Raw genomic sequence first — 18722 nt, forward strand, 5'->3', positions numbered from 1 at the left:
TGTTTTAAAATGAGGCCGCATTCATTGTCAATACGTCCCAGAGATGGCAGCACCGTACGGCAGATGGAATTTTACCGCCAGCGACGAGAATGAGAACTGTTTTAAATACTTAAAATGCCGACGTTTTCCTTACTTGAACAGCGTGCAATCATTCGTTTTCTGAATTTGCGTGGTGTGAAACCAATTGAAATTCATCGACAGTTGAAGGAGACATGTGGTGATGGAGTTATGGATGTGTCGAAAGTACGTTCGTGGGTGGGACAGTTTAATGAAGGCAGAACATCATGTGACAACAAACCGAAACAACCTCGGGTTCGCACAAGCTGGTCTGACGACATGATCGAGAAAGTGGAGAGAATTGTTTTGGGGGATCGCCGAATGACTGTTGGACAGATCGCCTCCAGAGTTGGCATTTCTGTGGGTTCTGTGCACACAATCCTGCATGACGACCTGAAAATGCGAAAAGTGTCATCCAGGTGGGTGCCACGAATGCTGACGGACGACCACATGGCTGCCCGTGTGGCATGTTGCCAAGCAATGTTGACGCGCAACGACAGCATGAATGGGACTTGCTTTTCGTCGGTTGTGACAATGGATGACATGTGTATGCCAGTTTTCAATCCAGAAACAAAGCGCCAGTCAGCTCAATGGAAGCACACAGATTCACCGCCACCAAAAAAATTTCGGGTAACCGCCAGTGCCTAAAAAAATGATGGTGTCCATGTTCTGGGACAGCGAGGACGTAATCCTTACGCATTGCGTTCCAAAGGGCACTACGGTAACAGGTGCATCCTACGAAAATGTTTTAAAGAACAAATTCCTTCCTGCACTGCAACAAAAACGTCCGGGAAGGGCTGCGCGTGTGCTGTTTCACCAAGACAACGCACCCGCACATCGAGCTAACGTTACGCAACAGTTTCTTCGTGATAACAACTTTGAAGTGATTCCTCATGCTCCCTACTCACCTGACCTGGTTCCTAGTGACTCTTGGCTTTTTCCAACAATGAAAGACACTCTCCGTGGCCGCACATTCACCAGCCGTGCTGCTATTGCCTCAGCGATTTTCCAGTGGTCAAAGCAGACTCCTAAAGAAGCCTGCACCGCTGCCATGGAATCATGGGGTCAGCGTTGTGAAAAATGTGTACGTCTGCAAGGCGATTACGTCGAGAAGTAACGCCAGTTTCATCGATTTCGGGTGAGTAGATAATTATAAAAAAAATCGGAGGCCTTAGAACTTGAATGCACCTCGTAAGATGGTTGAAGACCATGTGTGGGGGGATCGATAAAGTACAAACAAATTCAATACAATTGAGGCCAGAGGTATCGATTAAGACGAAATGCACAATTAAAATAACTAATTAATATATGGGGATCGTTAAAGAGCAATCAGAAAGTATACATTTAAAATAATGCCATAACAGTAGGTCTTTTCCTTAAATCGGACATCTCGTGTTTCTGCTTCAGTTAAGCCTGACAATCGTGAATATGTTTAACTACAGGTCATGGTTGACTGCACAAAAAAAGAAAGGAGAGATGGAAACGACCGCAGTTCTAAGTGTTGATTGAATATCACTTGCTAGTGTAATTCGAGCGCACGGTTGGCGACTGTTGGCGCGAGCTGTGAAACTGAGAATCTATTCTAAATCTCTCTCGACTCTTAAACACCAGTCTGATACAGTTCCTACGTCTTCAGTGAAGGCGAGACTCCTAGTTGTTCCATAGCGAAGTTAATTTGCATGGCACACGCTATTTGGCTGGAATAGCGCATACATCGTTGCCCTCAACTGCTAGGAGACTTTGCAATTTAACTCCTTACGAGTTAAGATGAGCCTGTGAACAAGTGCTCACACAATGACTCTCGCAATCGTCTTAGCTCGGCTCGAGTCGGCTTACTCAAACACTCAACGATTTGCTGCAAGAGAAAAAGCAAATATTTCTCTCTACAATATGCCTATATCAAAGCTGCTGGCCACGCGTTCCTTTTTTCTGGCCAATCATAGCATTCGTACTTGTTGTAACTCCACCTACTAGAGTTTTTGTAGCCTATCACAGGCATCGTTTCTCTTGTAATGCATTGTTTGACTTCTGCTACGTAATACTGACATAATACGCTTTTTCTTTCATGCGAGTTTTAACACAGGTGGCTACAGCGAGTTACCAGTGTTCTGACTTGGAATTCTCAGGACGTTTATCTGGCATCTCCAGCCGCGTTCCTGTATAAAGGCTTTCCGAGAGGCAGCCGGTTAAAAGCAGGGATAAGGAGCGGCACTGTAACGTAGCAAGTTGTTCCGAGCGAACGTTTGTTTTAGGATAGCTCGCTGTATGGTACTTCGGGGGCTGACATCTAGCGGCCTACCCGGGAGACACACGTGCATCTGTCGCTGCGTGCCGTGGGCGAGCTATTCAGTGTCTCTTACTGAACGCGTACATTCACCGCCTATAAGAATCTAAATAAAGGAGAGTAGTTTTTGTGTAATCGCTTTCAAAATTTGTATACTGCACTTTGTGATTAATAGAAAGGCGATGTGAAAATCTCAGCTTTCTAGCGGGAATATTTTCGGGGATAGAAAAATTTACTTTAAAGTTAGAAAAACTACACTTAAGAAAGGAAATTCGCCTGGGAACATTTATGACTTGCTTTTGATTGTCAATTGAAATACTCACCTGAAGTATCAGGGTATAGAATCATTTAATTGAAAGTCAATTTAAAAATTTCAAATATCTTACAATTTTCGTAGTATGAAATCTAGAATAACTTCAGACAGAATTATTAAAATCAATATTTATTTTATTATGTGTTACGTGAGCCTGTGAGTAAACGAGAGTGTGTATGTGGGACATTCGTCAAATTTTAGTATTGCATTATGTACCATCTCAAGTAATGTGTAAGAGTTACACAAGCCTGTCGTGGGAAAATGATCCTAGGTGATTTACCCACTTTGCTGATGACGTATGTCTAGGTGTGATTGTTATTGTAATAGAGCAGCCAGAAAGTCAGCTGGAGTACGAGGGTGAGTCAAATGAAAACCTTAAATATGCAATAAAAAATCGAAATTTCGCGCCGTTGTCCTGTAAGTTGGTAAGCGTGCTACAAACAGCGTGCAGAATGGCCTGTAGGTGGCAGCATAGTGCAGATGCACACATACCGTCGCAGTACCAGTTTAAAGATGGCCGCCCCACTTGCACCAGGGAAGAACAGCGTTCTGTTATTCGGTTTTTGCGTAGTGAAGGTGTAAAACCTATTGAAATTCATCGACGAATGAAGGTTCAGTACGGTGATGCATGTTTGTCACAGCAGCAAGTCTACGAATGGGGTAGGAAGTTCGCAAATCGTGTGACTTCAGTGGAAGATGCTGCTCATTCAGGTCAGTTGTGACTCCACAGAACAATGCAGCAGTTGAAGCCATAGTGAAGGAAAACCGCCGAGTGGCACTGAATGACATTGCACCATGTTTACAGATTAGTCATGGGTCAGCGCACCACATTGTGCATGATGTGCTCCAGTTTCACAAAGTGTCTGCAAGATGGATGCCACGGCAGCTGACTCCTGGAGTGAGAGAACGGCGTGTTTATGCTTGTGAAGAACTTCTTCTGTGTTTTGAACGAGAAGGTGATGGCTTCCTTGCAAGAATCGTTACTGGGGACGAAACCTGGGTTCGCTTCCACCAACCGGAAACGAAGAGAGCGAGCAAAGAATGGCGCCGTTCCACATCACCAAAACCAAAAAAGTTTCGAACAGAACAATCAGCAGGGAAGGTTATGCTGACTCTCTTTTGGGACGAAAAAGGCGTCATTTTGGAGCCCTACATGCCTAGAGGGACCACTGTCACCAGTGCATCATACACAGATCTCCTAAAAAATCATCTGTGGCCTGCAATCAAATCAAAGCGACGTGGATTGCTGTCAGCAGGTGTCCTTTTGCAACATGACAATGCAAGGCCCCACACTGCCCGTATAACAGTTGCAACAATCACAGGCCTGCATTTTGAGTGTCTTCCTCTTCCACCGTACCCATCAGACCTTGCCCCAAGTGATTTCTATATGTTTGGACCACTGAAAGACGCAATGGGAGGAGAGAAGTTCCGTTCTGATGAAGAGGTACGCCACGCGGTGCATGAGTGGTTGCGCGGACTACCAAAACATTTTTTTTCTAAAGGAATTTATGCGCTTTGTAAGCACTGGAGGACTCGCACTGAGCGTGGGGGAGATTATGTTGAAAAGTGATACAGCTTTGTAGCACTTCTGCGCAATAAATAATATTTAAAAACGTATTTAAGGTTTTCATTTGACTCACTCTCGTAAAATCTGTATCTAAGGAATATTTCCAGCATTATTGTCTTTTCGTTTTCGTTTATTAAACATTATTATAATATTTGTATGTCAGATTGACGCAAATGCGTCTGTATATAAGGATTGGTGCAGACCAATTTTGGCGCACGTATGATCATGAGCGAGTATTCTGATTGGCAGTCAGTATGGTCAGCCAATCAGAATTGAGACGGTTCCCTTTCGTTATCTGATAGTTATACTGGCAGTGAGGCTGGAAGAAGAAAGTTGCTCGCTAGCTTTGAACGCAGATGGTCATGTTAAAAAATGGTGCTAATGGCTCTGAGCACTATGGGACTTAACTTCTGACGTCATCAGTCCCCTAGAACTTAGAACTACTTAAACCTAACTAACCTAAGGACATCACACACATCCATGCCCGAGGCAGGATTCGAACCTGCGTCCATAGCGGTCGCGCTGGCAAGGTTATGTTACTAGTGCCAGTAAAAATAATGGGTAAGATGAAGAATTACTTAGTGTTTGAGTTATTGGTGAGCTACGTCAATAGCAGTTGTTGTTGAGGACTGCTTGGCGAAATTTCAGAGGTTTTGACTTAATCTGTTGGACAGATATTCGCGTGTGAAAATTTGGCCTCCACAGTATCCGCTTGTCATGTTTCATTTAACTATTGAGCACTTTTTGGCGAGCAGTTCTTTTTTCAGAAATCCACAAGAAGGACCGAATGTAATAACTCATATCAGTGGTGAAATCAATGACTGTGAAAACGTTGTTTAATTTGCATTGGGTTTAGACAGATTTCTGGTTGCTGTGCGTGTGAAATGCGTGTATGAATCGTGAGCTGGAAGGAAACAGCCAATAGTTTAAATGTGGACTGTATAGTACCTTTTCTTTGGTTATCAAGAACAAAATAAACATTTCTGTGTGGAAATTTTGGACACTATTTTCCAGAAGCTAATCCATTTTCTTACTGCCCAATAAAATTGGATGACAGTATTTCTACAGAACTTTCATTCATAACTAGAGTTGCGTGGCCTCAGTAATTGTAGATATTAGGTGATGTTTTCTTATCAATGCTGCTTTTACATCACCTTGTAAGTATCTACGTTTCTAAGAGAAGGGACATTGAGCAGACGCCATTCTGAGGTAGGTGAATTTTAATTTGCAGCTTGCACAGTGACAACGACGAATGTTGTTGTTGTTGTGGTCTTCAGTCCTGAGACTGGTTTGATGCAGCTCTCCATGCTACTCCATCCTGTGCAAGCTTCTTCGAGTACTTTCTGCAACCTACATCCTTCTGAATCTGCTTAGTGTATTCATCTCTTGGTCTCCCTCTACGATTTTTACCCTCCACACTGCCCTCCAATGCTAAATTTGTGATCCCTTGATGCCTCAGAACGTGTCCTACCAACCGGTCCCTTCTTCTTGTCAAGTTGTGCCACAAACTCCTCTACCCCCCAATTCTATTCAATACCTCCTCATTAGTTATGTGTACTACTCATCTAATCTTCAGCATTCTTCTGTAGCAGCACATTTCGAAAGCTTCTACTCTCTTCTTGTCCAAACTATTTATCGTCCACGTTTCACTTCCATAAATGGCTGCATTCCATACAAATACTTTCAGAAACGACTTCCTGACACTTAAATCTCTTTTTCATGAGGTATTTTTATGGTTCTTGGCTCATGGAAACGGCATATTGGGAGCTGAAAGCAATTGGCGGTGAGCCCATCCCTGAGTAAATCTTGCTGGACAGGCCTACAGCCGTACGGGGCAGACAAGAGTCGAAGGCTGGGCTGGGGGTGGCGGACTGAAAGGACTCGTCTACACAGTGGAGTCGTGAAACAGGCACTGTGTGCAGAGCCATGCGTAATAAAAATTCACAAGTTTTCGTGTTCGCCGATACTGCAAATAGGCCTGTGACCCACTTCCATCGGCTGCCTCGTTTGTATAAGAAACTCCGGCGTCTGAGAAACGTTTAGAGATGGAATCTTTATTACGCCTCATAGCTAGGACTAACAAGGTCCAAGGCACAAGCGGTTTAGATAAAGATCTTTAAGACTGTATATGTTCGCTTGTTGCCATGGGAAGCGACTTCGGAGGATAACATCTTCCCCCTCTGCGAAAACTTAAAAAAAGCCAGTAATGTTTTTTTTTTTTTTTTTTTTTTTTTTTTTTTTTTTTTTTTTTTTTGCAGAGGTGCAGGTTTCTTAACTCTTGCCCCGGTTCGACATAAGTTTGTGCTGCCGTGTGGGAGGGAAAATTTAGCGCCTCTAGACCGTATGATTGGCTCAAGACGGTGTGAAGGCGGTGTCGTTCACGCACTTTGCGGGAAAATAGATTTTTTTTCTGAAGAGGTGCGAGGCAGTCGGGTGCTGGACTTTGGTCTGGTAAGAGGGCTTCTGGTCAATGCTCTGGCATGTGATGTTGGTACTTGGGACCTAGCCAGAGACTGACTTCACTTGCGAGTAGTTTAGACTGGGGAGCCTGTGGTGAAGTTCTTACTGTACTGACAGTGTGAGTTCAAACGTCTCAGACTACTCATTTGCCGAAGGCACACTTATTCGTTTTTGGTTTACCAGTCTTGACGTTTGGTATCCTTGTGCACTCCGTCGTATAAGTGAGTCAAATTGGTCCTTGGTACGACCAGCAAACGGGATGTGTCACACACTGAAATCTACTGTGATTTCAAGGCTCTGGTAGAGAATAAATTGCGATCCGTCTGCCTGATCGGTAGACCGTGAGATTTTTGTATTTCTTTCGTGGCCGCGACCGATTCACAGGTGCCGCCTCAAGTCTCGCTCTCACCGCACACATCTCGCTAGCTGCAAGTTAAATCGCTGCACGAAGCAAACAGGGTAACGTGCTGCTGCTCTGGCCCTGTCAGGGCGTACAGATCTCAATCGCCACTTGCTCTCAGCTGCATCTATATAGAGAAAATCCTGTACATTTGAACAATCAAAGTCTGGTCTACGTCAGATCGGATTGCGTTATCCACATTTTTAGGGCCAGATTACTTGACTCACTTCTGCCACCCAGAATCTTTGTCCATTGCGATCTTAAACTACCTGTTAGTTGTTTAAGATATTCAATCACAACTTGTTTAGCATGGTTTATGTCTGTCTTTGTTTTGGGAAAATAAATGTTGTTAGAACTCTAGTAAATTTTGCTTCATTCTCAATCATTTTTATACAACAGCCCCATGGGTTAACCTTCAATAACTAATGATATGGTACAAAAAATCTTGTATCAAACCACAACAGGTCTATCTTAGTGTTTCCACAGGTATAATCGCAAAATTTGTTAAATTAGGGGTCTTGTATACTCCTATTGGTTTTTTTTGTCGCCTTTGACGATGCAACCATGCAACAAAGAAATTCCTCAGGACTGTAATATTACGTTCGTTGCACAGAAGTCCGCAGCTCCTGGTCTCATGGTGGCGTTTTCGCTTCCCGATCACGGGTCCCGGGTTCGATTCCTGGCGGGATCAGGGATTTTCACCTGCCTCGAGATGACTGGGTGTTTGTGCTGTCCTCATCATTTCATCAACATTCATGAAAGTGGTGAGACTGGACTGAGCAAAGGTTGGGACTTTGTACGGGCGCTGATAACCGCGCAATTGAGGGCCCCACAAACCAAACATCATCATCATCATCATCATAAGCACAGGAAAACAAGTTTCCTGATTATCTCAGTACAGCAAAAACTTATGGTGTCCACGATGATTCGTCTACATCCAAATTTACATAGTATATGCTGCAAGCCGCTTTATACTGCATGACGGAAGGTATAATGTTCCAATTTTATCGATTTCATCCCTATCCAGTTGTGTGTACTGTGTGTGGGAAAAATGACCGTTGTGATCTCCGAGCGAAATATACAGATCTTCCAGCACAGATCATGCAAGAGAAATCCGTGGCAATGATGTCGTCTGCCTTCTAAGGATTCCCATGTTAATTACCACACTTTCGCATGGGCTATGCCAACCTGTTACGATCCTCTGGTATCGCGTCTCTAAAATCGCCCGATGTCTAGGCGATAACGACTCCAAACACTGAAATAGTATTACGGGATGCACCAGCATCTTGTACGCCGTTTTCATTACAGATGCACTGCATCTTCCAAGAATTTTTCCGACAAATCTAAGTCATTCATTCTCCTTTCCAGTTACGTGACGAACCATTTCGTATTGCGTTCTATTATTACTCTTAAAGTAAATCACTAAAGACTAAGGCTCTGAGCACTATGGGACTTAACTTCTAAGGTCATCAGTCCCCTAGAACTTAGAACTACTTAAACCTAACTAACCCAAGGACATCACACACATCCATGCTCGAGGCAGGATTCGAACCTGCGACTGTAGCGGCCGCGCGGTTCCAGACTGTAGCGCCTTTAACCGCTTGGCCACCACGGCCGGCACTAAAGGCTAAGGCTCTCGTTGATACGACGGGGTATCTAGTAGTACCGTTCTGCATATGTTAGCTAGTACTTAGCCATATCTGTAACTTTTCCTTTCGGAATGGCCAGTTTTCTGACCGATTAAAGTACTCGATAGTGAAGCCACTTTATAAAAAGGAAGAAAGAGATGATGTAGATAATTTCAGACCCATTTACATGCCATCGGTGTTTGCTAAAGTTATTGAAAAGGTTCTATATACAAGGGCAAATGATCATTTCAATCAGCACAATTTGCTGTCAAATGTACAGTTTGGTTTTAGAAGTGGTTTAACAACAGAAAATGCTGTATTCTCTTTTTTCTGTGATGCTCTTGGCGGAAAAATAAAAAGTTACGAACGCTGGGGTCTTCTTTGGTTTAACTAAGGCGTTTGACTATGTCGATTACGAAATATTACTGCAGAAGCCTGACCATTATGGAATAAAGGGAGTGGCGTATGACATATGGTATTATTATTTGGGGTAACTCTTCCGATTCAGAAAGGGCTCTAACAATATGTGGAGCAAGCACGCGAACGTATTGTCGATCCATGTTCAGTAGTCTGCGAATTCTGACATTAGTCTCTAAATATATATTTCCTTTAACGTCATTTGTTGTTATCAACATCAGCTTATTCCCAAGAGTTAACAGCTTTCACTCGTTAATACCAGGCAGAAATCCAATCTGCATTTGGAACGCACTTCCTTGACTCTTGAACAAAGAGGCGTGCAGCATTCTGCTACGTCCATTTTCATAAAACGCCACAAGAATTCAAAATTCGTAACAGTAATCCACGCCCTTTCAAGTCTAAAGTGAAGAGTTTCCTCATGGCTCACTCCCTCTATTCTGTCGAGGAACTCCTGGAACAATTAAAAAATTAAACTAGTTGCTATGTTACGTTGTTGACTATGTTTATTTAAACTTACTGTTTGTCGTCTGCATAGGACTCATTTTATCTATCATTACTCTTCTGTTATTATTTCATGTACTGACTTGTTCTATGACCAGGGAGACTTACTCCTCTACTTGATCTCACGGAACATGACATATAAAATAAACTTAATAGCTACTTACACGATGTGACGCGCTTAAGATGTACACTGCTCTAGTAATTAGATACTGTTATTATTGTTGCAGTCTTCAGACCGAAGACTAGTTTGATGTAGTTCTCCATGCTGCTCTCTGATGGGCAAGTCTCTCGCTACAACCTACTTCCACCGAAACCATCTCTTGTTATCCCTCTATAATTTTTACCTCCGGCGCTCTTTCCTCCAACATTAAGTTGATGATTCCTTGATGTAGCATCATAATTTGTCCTATCAACCGATCCGTTCTCTTAGTCAAGTTGTGCCACAAATGTCCTTTCTCCTCAATTCTGTTCTGTCCCCCATCATTGGTTACAACATTCTTCTGCAGCATCACATTTCCAAAGCTTCTATTTTCTTCTTGTCTGAACTTTAGTTTATAATTATTGTATATATAAATGACAACAAATCCAATACACATTTGAACTAAGAAAATACACAATATGTGCAGCTATTTACATTATATAAATATCAAACGGCCCAGACTATACACGAAAATCGGAAGACTCAGTCCAAATCAGTCCAATAGAGCGCCTCGTTGGATCGTCACCTAGACTCTTGATGCATCCGGGGAAACGTCTATTAGAACAGTCATGTACAATGTGACTCATTGTCTGAATGTCACACGTGCTGTCAGTGGAAAAGTCATACGTATGCGAGTTGTATTTGCGCATACCTCCTCCAGACCGAAATCCGTTGAGCTGCACCCACACTTCTCACAGATGATGAAAGCTTGGAGCTTTACCAGTTGAGGTGCCAGTAACTCCGTGGTTCCGGGTTTCCGTGGCTTGCCACCCAAGTTTCCGTTCAGCGTAGCGGTTGAACCCAGTAGAGCATTTGGACTCCTTCGTCATATGCAGGTCTTACGGAGTTGAGGCACTTCTTGGGCAGCGAGAGTAAACCTTCCTTGAAGAGGAATTGACTCATTTTTTTAAACTTATTGGTAAAGGCTGTAGAGAGCCGTCTTTCGACGAAGATGAGCTGGGCAGATGTTCGATAGTATTATCTCAACTGTTTTTTGCTCACGTTTCACTTCCATACAAGCTTATACTCCAGACAAATGTTTCACAAGAGACTTCCTAACACTTAAATTCGTTTTAGATGCTAGCAAATTTCTCTTCTTGAGAAACTTCTTTTTTCTATTGCCAGTCTGTATTTTATATCCACTTTATTTCGGTTCAAAATGGCTCTGAGCACTATGGGACTCAACTTCTGAGGTCATTAGTCCCCTAGAACTTAGAACTAGTTAAACCTAAGGACATCACAAACATCCATGCCCGAGGCAGGAGTCGAACCTGCGACCGTAGCGGTCCTGCGGTTCCAGACTGCAGCGCCTTTAACCGCACGGCCACTTCGGCCGGCTTTATTTCGGTAGTCACGCGTTGTTTGTCATGTCACTGCCCAAGTTACAAAACTCATCCACTACTTATAGTACCTCATTTCCTAATCTAATTCCCTCAGCATCACCTGGTTTAACTCGACTGGGTTTCATTACCCTTGTTTTGCCTTGTTGATGTTCATTTTATATGCTAGTTTCAAGACACTGTCCATTGTGTTTAACTGCTCTTCGAAGTCCTTTCCCATTCCTGACGGAATTAGAGTGCCACTGGAAAACTTCAAAGTTTTTGTTTCTTCTCCGTGAACTTTAAGTTTTTTTCAAATTTTTCTTTCGTTTCTTTTCCTACTTGCTCAAGTAATAGGTTGAGAAACACTGGGATAGGCTACAACCCGTCTTACTCCATCCTCAAACACTGCTTCCCTTTCTTGCCCTCCGACTTTTATATTGCCGTGTGGTTTCGGTGCAAATTTTTAGACAACCTTTCGCTAGAATGATTTATTGACTCTGCAGCGGAATATGCGACGATATGAAACTTCCCTGGCACGTTAAAACTGTTGCCGAGCTGACACTCAAAGCACGACTGAAACCTGTCCTGCCAGCTTTACTGCCGCCAGTATCCCATCTCCTACTTCCCAGACTCCACAGAAGTTCTCCCGCGAATTTTGTAGGACAAGCACTGCTGGAAGCTAAGACCGTACAGAGATATGGCTTACACACGGCTCAGAGGATGTTTCCGCAGTGAATTTTTTACTCTGCAGCGGAATGTGTGCTGATCCAGCACTTTCCTATCAGGTTACAATTGAGTGGTAACATCCACCAGGCTGTGGTTAAACCATATTTGTGGAGCATCCTTTCTTCTAGGAGTGCTGGTCCTGCAACTTTCGCAGGAGAACTTCTGTAGAGTTTGGAAGGCAGGCGACGAGGTACTGGCGGAAATAAAGCTCTGAGGACAGGTCGCGAGTCACACATGGGTAGATCAATTGGCAGTCTGCTCTTGGCAGTGGTGAGGCGTGGACGACTTGTTGGCGTCCTGCCAGCAGGCAGCTGTTTACTGCCTATGCTCTCCTGTAGACAGGCCACAATCAGCATCACTTTTCAACAGGATAACACCAGCTTCAAAAATGGCTCTGAGCACTATGCGACTTAACTTCTGAGGTCATCAGTCGCCTAGAACTTAGATCTAATTAAACCTAACTAACTTAAGGACATCACACACATCCATGCCCGAGGCAGGATTCGAACCTGCGACCGTAGCGGTAGCTCGGCTCCAGACTGTAGCGCCTAGAACCGCACGGCCACTTCGGCCGGCCTATCACACCATGCCACAAGTATATGAGGTTGAAAGATTTCTACAGGATTCCCTGGACATCAAGGGCAGCTGCTTCTCAATTACAGCCACCTTCACTTATGAAACTTCCTGGCAGATTAAAACTGTGTGCCAGGCCAAGACTCGAACTCGGAAACTTTGCCTTTCGCGGGCAAGTGCTCTACCAACTGAGCTACCCAAGTACGACTCACGCCCAGTCCCCACAGCTTTACTTCTGCCAGTACCTCGTCTCCTACCTTCCAAGCTGTGAGGACGGGGCGTGAGTCGTGCTTAGGTAGCTCAGTTGGTAGAGCACTTGCCCACGAAAGGCAAAGGTCACGAGCTCGAGTCTCGGCCTGGCACACAGTTTTACTCTGCCAGGAAGTTTCATATCAGCGCACACTCCGCTGCAGAGTGAAAATCTCATTCTGGCACCATCACTTATGTCAAGATGATAAATGCCAAGGCGTGAACGACTGTGGTGAACAAATTGACAAGCTCATTTCAGTTAAAACACTCCGATGGTCACATCAGGGCGGTTACAATGGACCACATGGACCTGGGCTTGTCCACTATTAGAGCCTTTGAACTCCCCTTCGAGGTGCCGGCTGAGATCATAACTGCAGCATTCTCACCATATAGAAACGTGATCAGCCACGTGACTGAGAAATGGTGTAAGTTTGAGAGTTTTAAGGTGTACAGTGATGTGCACCAATAAAAACATAACCAACTAATATGTGCCTTGCTACGTGCTCATTGCCATGCAATAGTGATAAACTATGGCCAACCATCTACGTGTTATGGCTGTGGCTGGAAAGGCAATGTCGCTTTGGAGAGTATTCAACACTGACTGATGGAAACTCTAGCAGAAAAGTGGTGCCACCGATGGTGGTAACGATCTTCCTCCTCATCTATGTCAAAGTGGCGAAGAAATCCTCCCTGGATGAAGAAACCACAGATCGCCTGTGGATGCTGACGTTCTGCGAACATGATCCAGATCACACCACCACTCCAGGTGACAAAAACCTCCAACCACCATCACTGGACGAACCTCAAGAAAAAAAAGGTTCCCAATAACAGGATCATGCTGACCTAAGCCTTCCTTAGTGAGGGAAAGATGGAAACCGATCAACTCTCACATTCTGACACAGGAAATCATGTCTGAAAGCAAAGCTCACCTCGTAAGCATAGACAGCGATTGCACATACCTTTCGACTATTGTCTCCTCTGTACGTCAGAACAGGAAAGTGACGGTGTCATGAGGGCACAGACGAATGCCGACCAGACACCTTCCATGCTCGAGATGCAGTCTCCTTGTCTCCTCTCGACCTGCTGGTTACGACACCAAGGAAAGCTGACCCTCAATCAGCTGCCTGTTGGAAAGACATATGTGATCGGACATTTGGAATTTCTACACACCAGCAGCTGGCAATTTATAGACCATAGGCACACAGTGTGGAATGCGACACACAGACAGAAGAAAGGGAAGAAGATTGGGATGATACCCAGTGTGCTCCTACTGCTCTTTCGGCCAAGTAAGTGGCAGCGAGTCATCGGTATTTAGGTTACGATATCCCATTTTATCATTTTCACGACGACACCACTTGAGACTCCAAATGGAGGCCGTCTGGTCCTGGGGTCTTGTTGGCCACTCCACTGTCGATAGCATTGGGCACCTCTTCTTCAGTCGTGTCCTGCAATTAAGTCTGCTTCCTGTGCTTGTAGTATGGGGCTGCGGACCAACCCTGAGATGTTCATAACGATCACCGTATCCATTTGCAATTGACAAGGCAACAAACATTTCCGTTGGGAATAATCAACCTCATCACTATCAGAATGTGCCATAAATTTTCCATGCTGCAAGACATGCTTCATTCTGTGGACATCAACATCGCTGTCCTGCAAGAGGTCCACGTAACCAGCTTCGTGACCTCTTCAGTTACACAGCTAATGTCTCCCACGCCTCGCTCACGGGTAACTTCGTCACCATCCTACTTAGAGAGGGCTTGCAAGCTCATGACGTTCGTTATCTCCCCATTGCCACTGTGAACAGAGTCTGACTCGTCAATGTTATGCCTTTTCTCCTACAGATCGACGGAGGGAACACTTACACTTTTTTCCGGACGACACTGCGCTGCTCTACCAAGGTCAACTTGATGATCAGCTGATTGGCAGGGACTCTACACAACGACTTGAATCCAGCTACCACACATTTCCCCACGTGCTGAGTTTGACAAACTCATCTGTGATCTTCAACTGCTGGACATATGGGATCATATCCATGGTAATAGACATTGCTATATTCACTTCAACAGTCACTCATCCATCTGACTCTACTAGATTTACGTCCCCCATTCCGCCACATGGCGATATGCTTTGTGGAGCTATGGCTAACAGACTTTTTGGACCACTCAGGCTACACTTGTGCCATAGATCTCAGTCCCCTCATGATATAGCGAAGCAGAAGCCTATGGAAGCTCATCACCACCCACGTGACCTCTCCAGTCTATCAAGTAGCCATGGAAAATATTTAGATTAAGTGTGTCCGCCATCACTCTCATTAGCCTTCGACCCCTAAGATGGTGATCTGACTGTGCAAAACCTGTAACTCAGACAAACCTTCATGGGATATGGCAGAGAAGCAGCTGAGCGGTACAGACACACAGTGGGCTTTTACTTTACCGTCCTCGGAGAATGTTACGATCAGCCATTCTTGTTGGACAGACAGGCGTCAGTCGGCCTCCATTTGGAAGAAGCCATAGTATTCATGTACACACAAGACAGCCCGCCCATGGAATCATCTTCAATGTATCACACACTCACAAAAAAGAAAAGGCAGCGACAGGCACTGGTCCATATTATCGACATGGAGGATGGTAGACATCTCAGTGAACAACTGGGAGTAGCAAGGTGTTCTATGACCATTATGCTCGACTGTATTCATTGCAGCAACTAGATGCAGCAGTTGCTACATATGTCACAGGGTTGGTCCACAGCCTCGTACTGCAGGCACTGGAAGCGGACTTGATGAGGGACAACCGCCTTCGAGGTGCCTTCTGAGCACAATGAACTTTCAGATTACAATTGAAACAAATGAACCCTCGGTCACAATTATTTTTAGTCTTATTGACCAGGTTTCAACACTTCTTAGAGTGCCTTCATCAGAATTAAAACAATTCAATTGACCTGTAAGATACTTACAAATTTATAGGAAAAGACGTTATTTATATAAAAAGTGTAAGTACTGACTAACAATAAAAGACCGAGGCAGTACTTACATGTCACATATAAAATAATTAACAGGCCAGAAGGGCTTTAGTCACAAAAAATATAAAAAGAAATGCGTGAAAGCGAGCCACTATGGGCTGCACGTACCTGTACAGCCACAGGTTGCAACGGAGTCCGTGCTGCGGAACACGCCAGTGTAACAACACCTGACAGTCTTCGCAACTTTTGCCGTGAAAACTGGAGACAAGCGCACTATACATACACTGAAGACCCAAAGAAACTGCTACACCGAGCTAAATATCGTGTAGGGGCGGCGCGACCGCGCAGAAGTGCCGCAACACGACGTGGCAAGGACTCGACTATGAAGTACTGCACAAGGAACTGACACCGTGAATCCTGCAAGCAGAGTACGAGAGGATGGAGATCTCATCGAGTATACTGCAAGGCATCCCAGATATGCTCAACAATGTTCATGTCTGGGGAGTTTGGTGGCCAGCGGAAGTGTTTAAACTCAGAAGAGTGTCATTGGAGCCTCTGTGTAGCGATTCTGGACATGTAGTGTGTCGCATTGTCCTGCTGGAATTGCCCAAGTCCTTCAGAATGCGCAATGGACATGAATGGATGCAGGTGATCAGACAGGATGCTTACGCATGTCTCACCTGTCAGAGTCGTATCTAGGGTCCCATATCACTTCAACTACACACGTCCCACACCATTACAGAGCCTCCACCAGCTTGAACAGTTCCCTGCTGACATGCATGGTCCATGGATTCATGAGGTTGTCTCCATACCCGTACACGTCCATCCGCTGGATACAATTTGAAACTAGACTTGTCCGACCAGGCAACATTTTTCCAGTCATCAACAGTCCAGCCGCGCGGTTTGAGGCGGCATGTGGCGGGTTACGCGGTCCCTCCTGCCGGATGTTCGATTCCTTCCTCGGGCATGGGTGTGTGTGTGTGTGTGTGCGTGTGTGTTGTTCTTAGCGTAAGTTAGTTTAAGCTAGTTTAAGTAGTGTGTCACTCTAGGGACCGATGATCTCAGCAGTTTGGTGCCTTAGGAATTCACACACACACACCCACACCCACCCACCCACCCACCCACCCACACACACACACACACACACACACACACACACACACACACACACACACACACACACACACACACACAAACAGTTGAATATCGCTGTTGACGGGCCCAGTTGAGGCCTAAAGCTTTGTGTCATGCAGTTATCAAGGGTACACGAGTAATCCTTCGGCTCCGAAAGCCCATATCGATTATGTTTCGTTGAACGTTTCGCATGCTGACACTTGTAAATGGCCCACCATTGAAATCTGCAGGCCGGTCGCTCTGGCGGAGCGGTTCTAGGCGCTTCAGTCCGGAACCACATGGCTGCTACGGTCGAAGGTTCGAATCGTGCTCGGGCATGGATGTGTGTGATGTCCTTAGGTTAGTTAGGTTTACGTAGTTCTAAGTCTAGGGGACTGATGACCTCAGATGTTAAGTACCATAGTGCTTAGAGCCATTTGAACCTTTTTTTTTTTTAAAAAATCTGCAGAAATTTCCGGAAGCGTTGCACTCCTGTCACGTTGAACAGTTCTCATCAGTCGTCGTTGGTCCCGTTCTTACAGGGTCATGTTCCGGCGGCAGCGATGCTGGACATTTCATGTTTTACAGGATTCCTGGTATTCATGGTACACTCGTGAAATGGTCGTACGGGAAAATCACCATGTCATCGCTACCTCGGAGATGCTGTTTCCCATCGTTCGCGCGCCGATTATAACGCCACGTTCAAACTCGCTTGAATCTTGATAATCTGCCTCTGCAGCAGCAGTAACCGATCTAACAACTGCGCCAGACACTTGTTGTCTTATATGGGCGTTGCCGACCACAGCACCATATTCTGCCTGTATACGTATCTCTGTACTTGAAAACGCAAGCCTATACAAGTTTCTGTGGCGCTTAAATGTACGACACCACACGTCTCCGCTAGACGACTATGAGCACTACACCCTTCAGCATCGACGTCTTTATCACATACTCTGGCGTGCGAAACTGTAGGAAGAAAGTAACTTCCGCGTGATATGCCACTGATTACTTCGATGCATCTTGGAGAATACATAGAATTGCTACAGATAGTACAGTATAGAAGCTAACTGATAGAAATACGCAGAGAAACTAAAAGAAATGGCTCTTTTATTCAAAGACGATAAAGACACTGAAGTCACCGCGGTTCATGATGGTCTTCTGGACACTGCCAAAAGTGCGACATGGTTGTTTCCAGGGTGTGTCACCACGAACGGTAGTGGAGGCTCTGCAACATACTCCCATACTGGCCACAAGATTTCTAAGGAGTTCTTATGACAGGGCGTTCCATTCCTTGACCAGCGCGTCTGACAACTGCTGCGAACCCATCACACACGTGCTCAAAGTGATTACAGTCGGAGGAAGGGGCAGGTGCGTCCATTCGCCGAATGTCTTCTCATTCCAAGAGTTCCTCCCCCTGCTCTGTTCACTGTGGTCGCGCACTGTCACCCATAAAAATTAAATTTCCAGGTAGGTTAAAAATGTGCTCTGCACAGAGATTCGAACACGGGACATTTGCGTTTTGTGAGAAAGTCCTCTACTCGCCTAGCTCTGAGCACTATGGGACTTAACAGCTGTGGTCATCAGTCCCCTAGAACCTAGAACTACTTAAACCTAACTAACCTAAGGACATCACACACATCCATGCCCGAGGCAGGATTCGAACCTGCGACCGTAGCAGTCGCGCGGTTCCGGACTGCGCGCCTAGAACCGCGAGACCACCGCGGCCGGCACCAGGACCTCACCTCGCACCTTTGCAAACTTCACAGAAGTTCTCCTGCGAAACTGCGGCACAGCCATGTGTCAGCATTATCCCTTGTCCTTGGAGTGCTAGTCCTACAAGTTTCACAAGAGAACTTCTGAGAAGTTTGCAAGGTAGGCGATGAGGTACTTCTTGGTTAGACCATCAGCGAGAGCGCACAGCTAGGCTCTGAGCACTATGCGACTTAACTTCTGAG

This window comes from Schistocerca serialis, chromosome 6, assembly GCF_023864345.2.
Source record: "Schistocerca serialis cubense isolate TAMUIC-IGC-003099 chromosome 6, iqSchSeri2.2, whole genome shotgun sequence".
Lineage (NCBI taxonomy): Eukaryota > Metazoa > Arthropoda > Insecta > Orthoptera > Acrididae > Schistocerca > Schistocerca serialis.